Source organism: Lepeophtheirus salmonis, chromosome 1 (genome assembly GCF_016086655.4).
Source record: "Lepeophtheirus salmonis chromosome 1, UVic_Lsal_1.4, whole genome shotgun sequence".
NCBI classification, from domain to species: domain Eukaryota; kingdom Metazoa; phylum Arthropoda; class Copepoda; order Siphonostomatoida; family Caligidae; genus Lepeophtheirus; species Lepeophtheirus salmonis.
Window position 1 is genome coordinate 10,380,042 of NC_052131.2, and position 17,922 is coordinate 10,397,963.

General features: G+C 26.8%; 1 protein-coding gene across 3 annotated transcripts in view; it reads right to left on the minus strand.

Moving 5' to 3' along the window:
* bru3 (bruno 3) overlaps positions 1–11,151 on the minus strand; it is a 350,850-nt gene extending 339,699 nt beyond the window's left edge. For 2 of the 3 annotated variants that reach the window (XM_071887825.1, XM_071887818.1), the window contains exon 1: positions 10,684–11,151. The gene's annotated coding sequence lies outside the window, so the exon portion shown is untranslated. The remainder of the gene's footprint in view (positions 1–10,683) is intronic. The other variant, XM_071887819.1, reaches the window with a different exon arrangement.
* Between the last annotated feature and the right edge of the window lie 6,771 nt (positions 11,152–17,922).

Here is a 17,922-nt window from a genome sequence, read left to right on the forward strand (position 1 = left end):
ATATATTTTAGAAAGCCTTCTTCCTTTTGCAAAATAAAATATATATTAATATAAAAAATAACAAATTAAATCAGAGTCTACTTTGATGATGAAAAACTACCAAAAAAAAGAAGGAAAAAAAAGTTGAAAGGATGTTTTATCTAGAGGCAGGGGAAATATAACCACATAGGGAGCACAAAAAAAGGGACTTATTTCATTATATTATAATTGCGATTCGTATATACATAGGTATGTAAGTCTCTTTTAATATCATGCCTTTTATATACAAATATATTTATCTAATTACTTTATATAAACATCATTGGATCATTCGTTTTGTTGTTGAAAATCTAAAGAATGGATGTAAAGAAAAAATGGGAATTTTTTGTTTTTGTTTTTTCCCTTCTTTTATAATCGTGATCAAAAAGATTTTCTTATATATATATATATATATACATACATTTATATATTAGAGTGATCATTATTTTTGGAATGCAAGGGTATGGTAGTGCCCATGTACAGTATGACTATGCATGTCTAAAGATTAAAAAATTACAAAAAATTTCTTAAACTGATTTTTAAGATTTATAATAATTTATAAATGTGGATGCAATAAAGTATTAATTTTTAATACCTTGAACCAATTCCTGCATAGAAAACCGTCATAAATACGATAAAGGCGGTTGATACTCCTGTACCCCCATTTGACAATTAATTCTTACCACTACAATTTTTTTTCACCAATATTTTTTATATACTCAAGTTTACCTAGAGTAAAAACAATTATGAAAATCGTTAGACCACATCAGAACTATAAATATAATTGTTTATTTAGTCATTGATGTGACACCATTAGATAAATAACAAAGTTGCCTTTTTTTCATCATCATAGTTAAATTTTGTTAAATATATATCTAAAGTCATTATATTATTTTAACCATATATTAGAATGGGCCAAAATCTTAACAATGGGGTTAATGAGTTTTTGAATTATTTCCACTCCCCGAACATACTTCTCCGTTTTCTTCACTTTATACATTTCTCCGGTAGTTTTTATTTTTAGAATAGAAGTTAATTACTAGTAATTTATAGTTATAAATATGGATTCTAAAGTAACATATCTATTTTTTATTTTCTAAAAAGGGAATTATTATTTTTGGCTTCAAGGTAAACTAAAAAAAAAGGTAATTAAACAAAAATTATGGACATCTTACATAATTTTATTTCCTTAGATGCTTGACTAAGCTTTCAGGTTTAGAGAAATGAAATTTTCAGTTCAGAAAATGATGAAAATCCGACATTTTGGAGCCCACCTCGAAATTTCAAATAAAATTAGTTATTTGGTGATAAATGCGACCGCATTTGAAAATGACTATGTTGCCTTCTTTCAATAACATAGAGAAATATTGTATAATATTGTTTAAAATCTGTAAAATGACACTGGCGAGTTTTCAAAATGACTTAGAGTGAAGCCAAAACTATTTTCGTAGCCATGAGGTATCCCACATATAAAATAAAAACAGCCACCTTCATAAGTATTCCATTTTTCCAAAATGGTGATCACTCTAATATATATATTGTGTTGCTTTTTATAGTTATTTCGTCTTGACGCGTCATTCGTTAAAGTGAAAAATTGAGTCAAATGAATGAAAGGGAATGAGTCGACTTGATAAGAAATTCATCTCCCCCATTTACATGTATCTATAAAATACATTTATTCAGACGGAAATTAATATATTATGCTAGTGCATTGTTACAAAAATACAGTATTACTTCCAGGATTCCCTTCTTTTTAGAAAACTTCCGATGATTTTTACTTTGTTCAAAAATCACCATATAAAAAAGGCAATTTTTTATCAAAAATTTATTTCATTTATTAAACAAATATATAAAATATACTGTGCAGATAATAAAATAAAACACAAATAAAACTTTTTTTGATTCTTGCTCTGCGTTTATTTTTGTAAAGAAGAAACAAAGTAAATGTAAAACTTTTTGAAATTTAAATAAGGAATTCTCTATTTTTTTTTCTGTAACAAAATTTTTAATTGTTTACTGTTATTATGTGTATTAAAATAACTTACATAAATAAGTTTATATGTATGTGTGTATTGTTGCAGAAATACAAATGTATGGAAATACAATATTTGTTCCTTCAATTTTCATAGAATTTCGGAAATATTTTCTAAATTATATGATTTTTTAAGGATGTCATCAAGCTATCTTAAATTTTATAGAAAATGGAACTGTGAAAATGACTTAAACTAGATACTTTTATTTGAGCCTTTCATTGTACAAATATCATACCCTACTATTTACAAAAATTGAAATATTTGATTTTTTGATGAATTAATAACATCTTATGATATCAAATTTTAAGCAATTTTAATAATGGTATTTTGATTTATTCAATTTTTTTTTAATTTTGAAGTTTTTGGGAGATACAAAACTATTTTCAGTTTTTAGGGTGTCCATGAGTTATGAGCATTAAAAAATAAATTTATAAAGAGGAGGATAAATAAGAAAAATAATGAAGGGGAAAGAAAATGATGCATGGTGTAAGAATGAATAATTACGTCATCAAGATTTCTTATTTTCTTAGACATTTAATAAAACAGAAATAAACTTATTCATAAATAATTTATTTGAACTCAAAAGTATTGACAATGTTTATTGATATATAAAGATTGATTAAAAATTTTGCCAAATGGTAACTACTTTAAACATAGGAAAGTATTTTCTTAATAAAGTGGAAAAGTCCTCATTATATCTTTCTCGATAAGATATGAAGTTAAATTAACAAAGGGTTAAATATTTTGCAATAAAAAGTTTAACCAGTTAGCATATCATTGGGAATAACTTTATTTTTGCAGTAGTTTGTTTAAATGGGTTAAACTGCTGTTTTGACATTATGCAACCAAATAATGAATTATCCTTCTATTTTTTATTTAAGAACAAAAGTTTATTAGATAATAAGCTGCCTTATGTGGAAAAAAAAATTATTCCCCGTTTTAAAAGATAGATCAAAACTTTAGTAATTACATGTAATTTCCATTATATTTATTTTTATATGTATCCCTATATGTTTTTAAATTTCAAACATCCACAGATATTCTCAGGATTCCCAAATGTTATTTTTTGTTTTATTTCACTCGTATTTTTCCCACCGTTGAAAATCTTTTTCACGTCTCCAATTATTTCATCAATGTGTATTGATGAGGGCAATCTTTCCTTATATTATTCATATTGCACCATTACTAATTATTAATACTCAACACTATTGTGAAAGTAACTGAAAGCCCAGTTGAAATGAAATACATTTAAAGAAAAAACTTAATTTTGCTTTATACAGGTATTTTTATTCAAAATTAGAGACGAGAAAATCTTGAGAATTCGAAATTTCCCACCTTTTTCTCTGCACAAGAAATATTTTCAATTTCTTCAATGTAGTTTGCAATCCATAACTTCTTATGAATCTATGTTCAACCAATTATTTATTAAAAAAAAACGTCTATATAATGCCCCTTCAAACTAAAGCAAAATAGATTGATTCATCTCCAAATTGAGTGTGGAATAAATTTGTATTCATTAAAGAATTATAGTCAGTTATTATCGACAACAAAGTCATACTAACCATTTGGAGGTGCCACTTCAAGTTGTCAAAAGTGATGGTCACAATAATAATGAGGAATGGATTGTCTTTATTTGAAAAACATTGCACGTCAATATAAATTTATTTAAAAAAAAAGCTTTTATACTATTGGTACAATTATTGGTTATTTAAATTCCTACTATAAATTTGAATTGAATACTTATACTTCATTAAAATTAAGTTATTTTTTGGAAGGATTTATTCCTTTTCTTGAGTTTTGTCCAATATTGCTTTATGTGGATGCACAACATATGTTGTTAAATTAGTTGACAATCATTTAATTTTAAAATTAAGAATGATTAATAATTTAAAAGCTGATTCCAAAAATTAATCTTCTTAATCTGACGTACTTACATTTAGAGCTTGTACACAAAGTGACGTCTTGTAACGATGCAGATACAAAAAAGTTTCACATTTCCACGTAGAAGGATTGTGTTTAAGAATGTTGATGCATTAATTAAAAATCTTATTAAATTCAACCATAAATAACTCAATGGATTATTATGAACTTCCTTAGACTTATTCATTGTTAGATGTTGATTTTCTGTCTCTACACGTAACATTGGTGAGATACATAACCATGGTATTGATTCTTTTTTCTTACGATATACAAATGACTCAAGCTAACAGTGTTGTCAGATTCTTCCACTCTAAAGCAGCTTCCAAAAATTATAGTTTTAGATTAAAATAAACTTTTACCCCAAGTAAAATGCAAGCCCAAAACAGAAACAATTATGAAAATTTTTACCGAACAGGTTGACTGTGTAAACAGGATTTTATGTAAGTAAACCGATTTTTATCCCAATCTTGACCCGATTTGAAAATTTGGTCGTCTTGAGTTCAGTTTTCCATAAAATATTCTATAATCAGCCTTATTTATGTCAAATTAAATCAGACTCTCGTAATTAATTATTTCTTCCAGATTGAGTACAAAAAAAAAAAAAATCACAAGTTTAGTCATAAAATTCAAGGACAAAGGATTTTAAAAATACCAATAACATAATTTTAAACTATATTTAATTGGATATTACAAAAATAAATAAACCCTATTAACAGCCCCAATTAGACAACTAATTTCAATATTACAAAACTTTAGAGCTATTAGCAAATACTATTGATTTTAGTTCATCTCGACTTCATGAAAAAAGATGCAATTGAAACCACAATATAATTTGATGTCGAGTCTTAAAAAATATAAATCTTACAAGTACCTGCATATTGAAAAACGTCAAATCTCTTTTTTATATAAACTGATAAGTATCTTAGAAGGAGAGAAGAAAGGGAGATGAGATTCCTTCATTGTAGGTAAACTTTATCATTTAAAAATAAACATATATCTATGTATTTGGTCTGATGAATTTAATTAAAACTTTTATCACAGAAAATAATTATAGTTGAACGTACAAAACATAAAAATATATTTATCATTTTTTTGTGTGTGTTTATTCAAAAATATTGAAACTTTTTTCATAGGTACATACATTAGGATGAGGCTAGTGCCTTAAAAATTATAAAATGTTAAGAGATAACATTCACCTTTTTTCATACTTTGTATGGATTTAAAAAATATATATTTTTTAGTTTAATTAAAATATAATACCATTTATCTAGAGCAAGAACCCTTTGAAATTTTTGAAAAAGTGGCAAATAACTATAAAAATGGAATTTTAATGTTTTGGAACTTGTCTAATTTTTTTGTATAAATGACATATTTTAGTTGAAGGTACAAAAATTAATAAATTACAAATTCATTTTTGCAAAAAAATCGTCAGTTTTACTAAAAAAAATAGTTTGGACATTCACTTCATTTAACAAATATATACATAATTTTTGTAGAGGTATAAACTTGAAGCATTTTTTAACGAGTAATTTTTTCGTTGATGGCAAACCTAAACAGTATTTTATTTTTTTATTTTCGAAACATGTTTTCCTTATTTTTTAATTTTTGAGGGGATAACGTAGAAGTACAGTATGTTACCGCTGTTTTTATGTCATCATGAATGAAGGAAAGTAACACCGAAGAGTTTTAATTATAAGTCCCATTTTAACTCAGAGCAGAATTGATGATCGACATCATAGTAATTTCTGCCTATGTCCTAGTTTTATAATGAGCGGTACTTGTTTTTTTTTTTCATTTCTCTTATGGCTACTTTCAGCCAGTCTAGTGAAGTGGTTAATGGATAAACTGCTCTCCTTAATTATAGTACTCAGATTGTTCAAGTTACTATGGTCATTTTCAATTTTTTATAATCCTAAATATGTAATATTGTGATGAGATAAAGATATTTTTTAAATTTTGTGATAGCTCATTTAAAAAAAAAATCTGCAATTTGCATTCGTACAAATAAATTATGGGTATAATTGTTTTTCCTTCTAAAAGTTTTTTTTTCTCACTCTCTCTTTCATATACATGGTTATGAAGATATTATAAACAAAATAAATATATATATTACATATTGTATCATCATGTGTAATAAACAAATATAATTGCAAAAATATATATATAATAAGAAAAGTCTGGAACTACACATAGAAAGCTCATCTGATGGTTCAATAAAAAAAGTGTTTTGATTTATATAATAAGACTTGTTCTTTTTCGTTTCTTTTTTCATCTATTATATCCTATAGCATTTATAAGCAAAGGGGTAATAATTCTTTAAGTTATATTGCACATAACTCTTGTTATAGTAATAATAATAATAAAATGTGGTAGTTAGTGGTTGCAAGAATCTTTTTTTTTTTTTTTTTGTGTATTGGTTGTTGGTATATATATACATCAAGATTTTCAGAACAAAGAGCTATCTTCCTTTTTCTTCAACCATTTTTATCCCTCTCCCCCCTAAATGATTGGCTTTCTGATAGGACGTTGCACAATATAAATACTTATAAAACGTTTTTAAGTTACCTCATTAATTTTGGAAGTAAGCTATTTTTACCTTCTTTTGATTTAAGAGGGTTCCCATGAACCCATGTTTTATTTTTAGTGTTATGATTTGATTGCATCCTTGTCTTTTGATGCTTGATTCGTTCGATGAAACACTTAGACCTGGTTCACAAACTCAACTTATGTTAAAATAGATCTTAATTTTAGGTAGGTGATAATTTTATATTTTCATTATAAGTGTACAACTGGGCTTAAACTACACCTTTGTTCATTAACAAATAAATAATTTTTTATTCTGCATTTTTTATTTTATTTTGTTGGTACACATGTTGACAATATTAGTTTTTTTGTAGTTTTAATTTCTTTATGACGGAAAAAGTTTCGAATCCTTTAGTAATTTGTAATACTAACTTTATAAAAGGATAAATAATTTTTCATTAGTTTTTAATTAAATTTTTACTAAAATAATATAACTTCTCATTAATTTCAATAATAGAAATTTGTAGATAACACCAAAAGAAGTTTAACCTTTTGTTCCGTAAAAAAACAATAATTAAGAATTCAATTTTTATGGACATTTTCACGAACATAATAAAAAGAATAAATTTATAATCGAATAAGAATTGAATTCAGAATACAAAAATAATAGTTTATTTTTTATCATACCTCGTATATCCATTTTTACGCTCAGAATTACTTTTACGAAAATTATGACACTTAAATCTTAGGATTAATTGTAACCCAAATCGAAATAAATGACAAAAAAATAAAAATATACAAGCTTATTATTTTTTAACTCTCCAAATCAAATAATCGAAAATTATGTTCGTCCTAAGAAAAAGTATCTGTTAATACAAACGCTTCAATATGAGGAGGGGGGAGGGAAAAGATAATAATAATTCAGCAATATAAAATCTGCTCATAAATTTTCTGTTAATGTAATACCTTCGAAAAAAATGAACAACAAGGAAAATCTAAATGAGGCAAAAACAGCCTAATTTTATATTAATATAAAACCACTTTAAACAATCGTTATTTATTGCCCTTGTTCTATTTTTTTTCTTTCAAATTTGCTCAATTTCTTTATAGTCAACATACTGAATAAAAAATAACATCTTTATATATAGAAAAATATTATTTTTGTAAGAGAGAAGACTCAACAGCTCCTTACCTATTCTAGGACTCTGCTCACATCGTTAAACTAACAATTAAACACCTAAACGGTTACTTAGTGGGTGAATAGTTAGAATTTTCTGATTTTTTTGTTCATTTCTCATAATAAAAACGTGACTGTTTATGTTTATTATTTAAATATTCATGGTTATATTTTTATATTTTAATATCAAGTACCAGACTTATTATTTTCCTAGATTTTTATTAAAAAACGATAAATGTTTAACACTGCTAAAATTAGATTTGTATTTTTTTTTTAAATTCATGGTTTTCGTTTTTTTTTCGATGATGTAATAGACACTGAAAAATCATTATGAAGAATGATACACATTTTTTGTGTATTGATGAATTAATTGAAACATTTTCAATTGCATCAATGACGTTTTGGGCGAAAAATACAGCATTTCAAATCTCAAGTACGAAATACTTTGTTCACCTTCCAAATTTAAGTAAGTTTTGTTCACATTTGGACCATTAGATAATTGACTTCATCATTCATAAAGTTCTGTTGTTGTTTGCAAATAAATCGACCATACTCACAGGCTTAAATATTCTAAATCATAAGATTTATTTAAATTAACTTAATCCAACTACAGAGCATTGCATTGTCCGCCTGAAGTTTCATGTATTCACAGAGTTTTTACACATATATGCTAGTGATATCTAGCCATGGCATGATTTCTTTTTTGCAATTATGTTTCACATTCAAATGTCATCTTAAATATTCGGTATTTAATTTTTATCCCATAAAAAAGTAGTTTTTTGCTCAACGTTTTAATACTAGCATGTAAATACGTATAAACTATCTTTTAAAAGTTTAGACTTAGCTATATGCTAGCGTTGAGAATTAAATTTGTTTATAACATAGTGTTATTTTATATTAATAGACAATGAGTACAAGATCAGATACTCACCAAATTATTTTTAATATTCACTATTTAATATTTTCAACTATATTCAATGAAATTATTTTAATATTTAATATTTTTCATATCTCCAAGTCTATTGTCTTAAACTGATACAAACATTTTAAGAAAATATCATTGTTTTGTTTTTTTGGGTGTACTAGTAAACGGGTGAACGGATCAGCCTGAAATTTGACATAAAATACTTGGTTATGTTTTTAGTAATCTGAAGAAATAAAATTGTAATTTTTTAAAGTATATATATATATACTTTACCTTTTTATTTATTTTTCAAGTAAACGAAAATGTATATAAAATTAAGAATTCAATTCAAAAGTGATTGGTTATCAATAAAATAAGCTTCTCTTTTTAGATCGGAATAATGCTAGAGAAGCTATTAAGGAGTAAAATATATTTTATTTGAAAAACATTCAGATATTTCAAAGCTGTGTATATTTTATGTAACTTTTATAAATGTCAATATTTGATATGGAACCTTTTGTGTGCACGAAAATGTATTTAATGAATGAAATTATTAAAAATAAATGAAAAGTTAAGGTAATTAACTAGTTACTTATTTAATTTTACCAACATATATTTTGGAAATATTTAATGATCATTATTAGATTAATATTTATGCTCTCCAATATGGGATTTATTATCTGTAAATTCAAAATAGGTCTACTATATATTTGAGTATTTGGAATATGTCAACAAAATACCCAAAAAATGTTTGATCAAGTTTATTTATATTAAAAACTAAAGGTATGCGTAAAAAGTGAAGCATTGCTCTAATTAATGGCAAGAAGACGTACATAAAAAGGTAGTCATAAAAAATTGAATATATAAATTATAATAAATACAAAAACTTAAGGATGCACCAACACACTAAGTAGTTTTTTCAAACAACTTTTAATAGTACTTTTATACATATAAAAAGACAAAATACATTTCTACATAAGTATATATGGTAGGAAGAAGGGAATATTAAATTCAAAAGTTTTTTTTTCTCTTGAACTCAAAAACTTTCAAAAAGTAAATATCATAGTTCAAAAAATGAATGCATCAGAGTAGAAGAATCACTTTTCGTCTAGAAACAGTCAAAATTATGTTTGCTTTTTTTGTGAGTGAAAGGTTTGAATATACACAATATGAATTCACGAGTAATGGTTTCAGAGCTGTTTGTAACCGTAGTCTCCATTATTTATTTGTTTGATATCAAATTTTTGAAAGTCCTGTACTCATAGTTTTGAATTTGATATAATATAGTCTTGATTAAGATTTTTCTAAGTACTAAGGATTATTTCAGATGTAAGGTTGCCAATCTGAACAGTGCTTTCTATTTGTTTGAATACTGTAATCATTAACTTTTTATGCTTGAGGAGATAATATTATGTATAAAGTAATTACATTATAAAATTAAATTTTTTAGACCAAAATGGATTTACAAAAAATATGTGTTGAGGAGTTAAAAATGTAAGTTCTTGTTGAACTCAGAATATAATTAAGGATTAACTTTTAAGCCTTTGCAAATACAGAGGTCAATATGTCTTCAATATGTTTTTAAAAAGATCTGAGTTACTATCTGAATTTTATTATCTTTTTTATAAGGGTAGGTCTTACAACTTACAATTCCACTCTTTGTCCAGGTCTCATTTTCCCTCGATTTTTCAAAGACGTAATCTAGAATATGATGGCTTTAAACCCATCACAATAATAGTTGGTTTATGTAAATTTGAATCTACCATAGTCGAATTGGACACAATAGGTACATGCAGGATAGCAATGAGGGCGGCAATCACAAAAAATTGTTAGATTTTAATAGAATCTCTTAATTTTTGTATTATGATAAGATTTTTTAATCTTTGTGAGTCGATTTACAAAAAAAAAAAAAAAAAATAATGATAATAATGGTTTAGGCTTGAGAGATCAACTCCTCTGGATTTATGCATTTATACTCATGCACATGACTATCCTTTCAAAACAGTTCCCTGATGTACATATATCAAATGATTTTTAGCTATTGCATGATGTTTGAAATCATTATCACCAAAAAACCCATGATCAACTAGAAGGCAAATTCATCTTACCTTATCTCTGTTTGAAATATTCTTTTTGTTTTCGTTTTTTTGAATGCACTGAAGGTAGAAAGAAATAATGTTCGTTTTTTTGTCAAATTTTTCACAAATAATTTTTTCAATTTTTTTTCACAATTTTTTTTCTTCTTTGGATTCACACATAGAAATGAATGAGGGGGTAGATTTTTATAAATTGTTACTACTCAATAGAAGAAGTGATTATTATTTTATGGTGATGATGACTGACTAATAAAAAAACACACTTAGATGTAGATGTTTGAAGTATTTAAAGAAAACCAAGTACATTCAGAGATTGAGAAAAGAATTTTTCATAAAAAATAAGAACATGTACAACATCAAACAACAACAACAACAATTAGAGAAAGGAAGGAAAAAAATACAAAAATAAGGAACACCGACTAAAACAAGTAGCTAAGTTGTACTGTACATCGAACTTAGACCAGAATCTAACTGATGAATGTTTTGTTTAAAAGAAAAAAAATTAGAGTATAAAAATAATTCGACGGAGAATTTCTTCCTTTTCTTTTTTCTCCCTCCCCCCTTTCTAAAGCCGTTACAAAATAGAAATTCAGGAGAGGCCGCCGCTTGAAAAAGGAGCGCAATTTTCTTCTTGAAGTCATCAGTGTAGTACAATAATAATAAAAAACAAAAATAGGAGGGGCCCTTCATTTCATCTCTAAGGAGGGGAGGACAAAACATGCATATATTAGGAAGAAGAAGAAGGCCTATTGCATTATTTTGTTACAAACTATAAAAAAAAGGAAAAACTGCCTCTACGATCTTTCATCAAAAGAAAAGAGAATAACCAAATATGAAAAAGATATGAGGGAGAAGGAGGTTAAGTGATGTTTATATAAAGTTCCGTTCCACAACACTTTTTGTAAATACAACACCTGTATGGTATCATGCAATCTTTCCTCCAAAATATTTGACTAACTACTACCTAAAATTAGTTAGTAGTAAGGTGAAAAAGTATATCATACAAACAGTTCTTTATATATTAAGTACTCTAGAAGTTCCAACTATAATTGTAATTTCATATGAAAAAAAGGACATTCATCAGTTATTGAATTAAGAGCTTGAGGTTTTTTTCAATGAAAAACTAGACGTTTATACTTTATGTATTCAAAAAACCAAAAAAATAAACATAGCTGAATAATAATATTTTAGCGTGCGTAGTTTATATTTAAAAGTAATAGCCAAAACGTCTTTATAAATATTATATGATGAACAATTTATGTACTATAAACACTTATTTTTCTTTTCACAAGTTGTGATATTGCTCAAATTGTAACTTCTATGAACAAATTGTACAAGTTGCAACCAAAAAATGTGATAAATAATTTTAAATGAATGATTTACAGATTTTGAAATGGAGACAATGAAATATTTGAAACTTTCAAGAAAGATCGAAATATTGATGGTGTAATTTTTGACTATTTTAATACAAATTACAAAAATATAAGTATTTTTTAGGGCATTTTAAAGGTCAATAACCCATGGTTACATTGATCAAAAATACAATGAGATCTTTGTAATTTTACTTTACAAAATGAAATGATGGTATCAATTAAAAGATTGCCCAATGTTGTAATTAAATTATGATTATTAAAATTAAGAAATGAATACTTGTACATACTTCGAAACTTGAACACAACATTGTGATGTGTCTCTTTTAGGTATATATATATTTATAGTGAGTTAAACTATTTAAAAAAGCTTTAACTTAATTTCATTAAATACGAGCGAACATTTGTTTGTATATAGCAAAAAATATTACAAATCAGAGTTCATAAATAAGTATAAATTGCTTAAGAGCACTGTTGCTGTAGAAGATCAGGTCAACTCTCGTGTGACCCCCCTTAATAATATATGTATAATTATCAATTTTTTTGAAATCAAGAAAAAGATTATAATATAATTTATAAATGATCTTAGTATAAATACCCCAGCAACAGCTGACGTTGAGACGATAACAACCTTTTCAATACGTGACACGGTATTATTTAGTCATTAATTGATTATAATGTTTACTATATTTTTTTGTAAAAACTTCTAATCGATTATTACAATAAATATATTGATTTTTTTTTTGGGCTCAACATTTGAACACTAGGATGTTAGTTTTGGATCGGTCTTTGGACTACAATTCTAATCAATTGTGATACAAATAGTTAAAATGACGTATTTAGTAATTATGTCGTTTTAACTGTTTTAGTTTCCATAAAAGACGGACTAGAACTATTTCTAGGACTTACATAATTAATTAAGATAGGACTCATAAGATTGTAGACTTAAGAGTATTTTAGTCAAATCCAACTCTGTAGAATATGATAAAAATTTTGAAATCCTCATAAACAGAAATCAAATAAACATTGAGCATTGAAATGTGTGTAGGGAATTGAATATATTTTTGATGATCCTCAAAAATGTGAAAAAGCCCCGGAATTGTAGCAAGTGTATATATAATAAAAATCACATCATGGGACAAAATACAAGATTAGAGTCACATTTTTTTAAAGATAAAAATTTCATTAGCAGATATGAGGTTTCTCATAGTTTTTGTTCTTTTTATGAATCAACAGCTTAGGCGTTTCAAAAAAAAAATAATTTCACCAGTCTTTGTCCATCATTAATACGTAATAATTATTAAATGTATTAAGGATATCAAGCTTAATATCTTATAAGCTCGTCATTATGTATTAGTGTTTCGCATTTCCCCTATAAAAATTCTCTAAAATTTACGTATATTTAAAGGAAATATTAAAAATAAAACTTTTTTATTACTTTTACCATTATCACTTATAATTATAGTTGGTTTTTTAATGCCCTAAGGTCCAATTTCTATAAATTCTTTTACCCGGGCAACTAAAAAAATAAAATTTTTTCATGAACGACCAAACTTCTGGAGATCCCTAGAAAGAAAATGTTGTACAAATAGAACTATCTAAAGCGACTTGAAACGAAATTTGAATTTATATTTTTAAATTAAAACTGGATTTCCTTATCAATAAATGAATCAGTAGCATTAGTCTTAGGCATTTATAAGAAAGCAAGTAAAAAATGTTCTTGGTGAGATATATTTTAAAGATATTATCTTTATCATTTATGAGATTTTAATTTTTTTCTCTTTGATCAAAATCTAGCAATTGTCATTAGAAAATAAATTTTGTATTTAAAAAAATATATTTCTTTACAATTAAGTCCTTAAAAGAAACAAAAAAAAGTTTTGATTTCTACTTTTAAAGGGAAGGAAGCCTAGAGTATTGCCTTGAGCTGTCAAATATTTAAACTATCATATTTAACTAGTCTTAGGATTTAAATTAACTCTACTCAGATAACGTTAGGGATGACTAAGGATGAATGTAACATTTTAAAAAACAGACGGTTCCAGATAATATTAGTGATTGGTTTTTCCAAGAATTGCATTTGAATGTCCCCTGTAAAATGTTTCAAGCGTTTTGAAAAAATCTATAAAAATAAAATTTGAGGAATTTTACAGTATTTTAAGGTGTAATTTAATTATTAACTTTCAATGTATATACCTATTGTATCTGGTTAAGGTATAAAACTATTAATGTTATAGACAACTGATTAGTACTATAAATCATATAAATCTACAATCACAAGCCTTTTTAGATTTTTATCCTGAAAAATAAACATACTTACATTGAAAAGTAAAAATATAAAAGAATAAAAATGAACTTACAATAAGAAAAATTTTAAGTACTTGTTGCAAATTACCGTTTTTTACTGAGGTACATTATTTTGAATTTATTCTCAACGAGTGCTTTTTGAATTTTAACTGCTAGCAAAATATTCAATTTTTCTTGAAGTTATATCAAATACAGGGAAAAAATCACAAATTGACTACATTATTACAAAAATATTACTTTAAAAAAAAATATTTTTTTCAAATCAGTTTATTAGTTTAGAAAATGATAGATTATTTTCATAATCATCTAAATTACATTTTACAATGTCATGTCAGTTTTGTCAATCTACCTTTTTGATATTTGAGAAAAGGGCATCTTGTAATTGTCCCATGATGCACTTATCATCAATCCCTCCCTTACTATATGTGTATACATATTCAAATGAAAAACTTTATTATTCGTACATAAATTTAATATTTTGTTCTTAAATATGTTGAATATTTTATTTTTGAAGGAGTGTTGCCCGGTATAGTGGTATTATAAAGTTACTGGGTTACTGACGCATTTAAAACGATTCTATAAAAAATTGATATTTGAGGGGGTAGTTGAAGTTCCACTACGTTATGAAATAGTTGACCTCTACCCTTCACAAAACAAAATTTTAATTTACAAAATAAGGAAGAATTAATGTCATTAAATTTATAAACTAGTTTTTTTGTAATTTAAATCCTGCAGTAAGTGTACGTCAATTGTCATTATTGACAATTTTAAATGGAAAAGTACCAAAATTTTGATTTTTATTTTGGCACGGGAACGGGTACAGAAGATTTGGTTTCGTAACCGCACAGCATTGAAGGTGTTTATTCAAAGTCCTATTAATATATGTGAATGATAATTATATTTTATATTCATTATATTCTAATGATTGTTGACCATCTGCATAAAATAGATAATTAAAAACAATTTTTTTTAATATTCCAACATAAAGATTTAAATGGCACAAAAAAGGGATATTTGATAATATTTAAAAATAGTTAGCCTGGGATTTTTTTAAAGCAAAGATGCGTAATAAATTAATATAATCATTCATGTCAAATGAGATTTTAAACTCATTTATAGCTTTTTTTTTTCTCTCATGATTTTTTTAATTGTTTCACGATACTAATTTGAATGCTTACACTTTCTGTGCGTGTTCTACCATTTATTCTAACAATTGTGCGAGATCATTCACACAATGATTAATATGTAGAGCATGAAAATCAAATCTTTTATCCTATCATAATGTGACAACACTATAAACAACGCTCTAATATGTTTCTCAATTAATATTATTAAGAATTTTGCAACATCTATTTAAATGATAAGACACAGAGTTTCACGTAACTATTGTTATTTTATAAATTTTGTCATTATCATTTTATGGTATGTGATGAATAATAATAATGTACAAACATGAGATATTTAAATTTCAACTTGTTTTCCTTCAGCTCATTATTTGCCTTCAACCGGCACATGAATGCAACAAATGACTCCTAATGATATATTTATAATGCACCTTGCATTGATGGAGGCCTTTAGAGCTTTAGTGATAAGGTAAATTAGTGTCAGGCATTGATGTATTTGTATTCTCTAAAGCCATTGTCAAAACTTAGAGATTTAGTGTCCATTGAAGCCAACTTTTTTTTCGCCAGAAAGGAAGAATTTGTCCAAATTGGATATGTGGACTGGTAAAATCCTACTGGAAGACTAATTTATAGTGAATAGGTCTGTCTTTACTCATGGGACAAATATTGAATGGATTTTATCAAAATACTTGATTGTCATTAGTCAGAATCCTTGTTAACCTGTCCCAGTAGATTTTTGGAATTAACCCAGGAAATTTCTCTTAACTGATTTGCAAAACATCAGACAATAGTTATGTGCTAACCAGCTTACAAAAATATTTCTTGCTTTTTAATTTTTTTTCATCTTTTGATTAATTTATTATAAAAAAAAAGATTTCTAAGGGATAAACAAACTCAAATAGAAATAAGGAAAATGCAGACGACAACATAATGTCTACCATGTGCATTGTTATAAAAACCAATAAATACACATCCGACCACACGTTTCCATGAATTATTGGAGAAAACAAAAAATAACCTCTGAGTTCAATATTGTAAAATAGTAGGTTACGATTTTTGTTATTATAATTTATATTACATGACACTGTTAGTGGTTTGAAAATTTATGACCATGTAGTATAAGACTCTGTGAATCTTACGATAGAAGCAATTTAAAATAACCTTTTTTTGTAAAAGTATAAAAATAATAAAAAGCTTTTATTTTGGTATTTGGCAATTTTTATATGAAAAAACTATGTAGTTTTGTATACCTGTCAATTAGTTCTGTATTGTTGTGTATTGCCATTATTTTATTAACTTTTATGTATATGTTGTATGGATTAGTTTTAGCTATAATTAATCAATTTATCTTTATAACAGTAGTGTCTACTTATATATAAATTTAATTCTCGTAATTTTATGTAAATCCTTTCAATATTAACGCCTGACAAATATAAGTTAGTGGATGGTTGTACCCCCAATCCAATCGTCTACCTTATTAATTCTTCCTCTGGTCCATTTCTTCCATAATTAAGTAGTGTTTTTGTAACACTATAAGTGACAACGAGGATGAAATAATTATTACCAAGGCTCAAGCTCGTGAATATGAGATGTTAATTTTCCTGATTGGAACTTGGAAGTGAGGGCGAGTTGAGGGGAAAGAAGGAACTAGAACTTGTGGCATTGGTGAGATATTATATCGAGTATTGTGGCTATGATCTTAAGTCCTTCGATTTTAGTAATGGTACTAAAACCTCTGGAGATGTTACGTCAGGCACGACGGCCACGCTGGAGGTACAGTGGATTTGGCGCAAAGGGGCGGTAGACAGTAGACTGGACAAGTTTAAAATTTACATAACCCTATTACAGAATTGTCCCTAGAAAGGAAAAAGTATCTCCAGCATCACTGTGCTGGGACAGAGGACCTCTTATGGTTCAACACCATACAAATTGTTGCTTAGCCTGAAGAGATTGTCTTTACATCGATGGTAAGGCCAATTCGTGATGCCTTCTCACCGACATAAAGTCCATTATTCGAACGTTTTGTGTGGCCAGGCAAAATTTGGTCAATCTTCGTGTGGGAGCTGCAAGGTCTCGTACGAGGAATAAATTATTCTTGACGTGTTGGCCAGAAACACTTTGTCACCACTGCTCCACTAAACTGTCTTGGAGAGAGGAGAGAGGCTGCACAAATTAGACAGACGTGCTACCAATGGCAAGATCATTGGAAACCTCCATCAGCCACGCTAAAGAATTGGAATTGAGTGAATCGGTCATGGAAGTCCAAATAGGTTTACTTAGTTCCAGGATTAGTAGGGATGTGGTCTACTTCAAAGGATAATTCACATATCGACAGAGTTAATTGAAAGTTTTGTGGCAAAACCATGACTTCCCGAAGTTAAAATGCCCTACATTTGGCAATGAGTATATCCGGAGTTGGAAACTGGGCCATTTTATGATATACTGTCTAT